We start from the raw sequence: 1,775 nt of genomic DNA on the forward strand, positions 1-1,775 counted from the left end.
AATTATTTCGCCAAACTAAAATAAAATTCGCCAACTGCTTTCAAAATTCACAATTGGTGAATTTGGTGAGTGTTGGAGCTAACCCTGATTATCATATGCTGAACTGGGGGGTGGGGAGGATGGTGTTGTAATAATATTTCTGACAGTCGATCAGTCTGGAAATAGCAAAAACAGGCCTCTCAAAGACAGTTGATGTCAGTTTATTATAATCATGGCAGGCCGTACCTAGGTAGGTAAGGGGTTAGTTTCAGCAAACGGCCACTAATTTAAAAACAATCCTTTGTTTCGAAATCGTAAAAACAATCACCGAGTGGCATTTTAATTACACACTATCTGTGACAATCAATCGGTCAGAGAGTAGTGCATTAGTAAAACTAAAGTTTAGTTTGTTCAACGACACCACTAGAGCACATTGATTCATTAATCATCGGCTATTGGATGTCAAACATTTGGTAATTCTGACATAGCCTTAGAGAGGAAACCTGTTTCCATTAGCAGCAAGGGATCTTTCATATGCACCATCCCACAGTCAGGATAGCACATATCACCACCTTTGATATACCAGTCGTGGTGCACTGACTGGAATGAGAAATAGCTCAATGGGCCCACCGACGGGGATCAATCCCAAAACCGACCGCACATCAAGCGAGCGCTTTTGCCATTGGTCTACCTCCCATCCCTCGCATTGTAAAACTAGACTTCTCAAAGATGGTTGATGTCCATTTACTATAATCATGAAAGGCTGTACCTACTCGGGGGTACGGGGTAATTCCACGCCCCTGAACCCCCCACCCCATCCCCACCAACCCCCAAAAAGGGCACTTTTTGTCAAGTTGAAGAAGATCTTGTCTTCTACATGTATTACAATGCCCCAGTTGTTTTTTGTCACTGCCCTAGTTATTTTAATCTAGTTGCGAACTTATTATTAGATGACTGGACAATGATACAGCGTCTCCAAAACACAGGTGGCTGTTTTAAGCAGTGTCAGTGTACATGTACACTGTTGTCGTAATCTCCAAAACACAGGTGGCTGTTTTAAGCAGTGTCAGTGTACATGTACACTGTTGTCATAATCTCCAAAACACAGGTGGCTGTTTTAAGCAGTGTCAGTGTACATGTACACTGTTGTCGTAGTCTCCAAAACACAGGTGGCTGTTTTAAGCAGTGTCAGTGTACATGTACACTGTTGCCGTAGTCTCCATACCACAGGTGGCTGTATTATGCAGTCGGTGTACACTGTTGTTGTAGTCTCCATACTACAGGTGGCTGTTTTAAGCAGTGTCAGTGTACATCTACACTTGTTGTAGTCCAAAACACAGGTGGCTGTTTTAAGCAGTGTCAGTGTACATATACACTGTTGCCGTAGTCTCCATACCACAGGTGGCTGTATTAAGCAGTCGGTGTACACTGTTGTTGTAGTCTCCATACTACAGGTGGCTGTTTTAAACAGTGTCAGTGTACATCTACACTTGTCGTAGTCTCCAAAATACAGGTGGCTGTTTTAAGCAGTGTCAGTGTACATGTACACTGTTGCCGTAGTCTCCATAACACAGGTGGCTGTTTTAAGCAGTGTCAGTGTACATCTACACTTGTCGTAGTCTCCAAAAACACAAGTGGCTGTATTAAGCAGTGTCAGTGTACATCTACACTTGTCGTAGTCTCCAAAAACACAAGTGGCTGTATTAAGCAGTGTCAGTGTACATCTACACTTGTCGTAGTCTCCAAAAACACAAGTGGCTGTATTAAGCAGTGTCAGTGTACATCTACACTTGTCG

Source organism: Gigantopelta aegis, chromosome 12, assembly GCF_016097555.1.
Source record: "Gigantopelta aegis isolate Gae_Host chromosome 12, Gae_host_genome, whole genome shotgun sequence".
In the NCBI taxonomy this organism is placed as follows: Eukaryota; Metazoa; Mollusca; class Gastropoda; order Neomphalida; family Peltospiridae; genus Gigantopelta; species Gigantopelta aegis.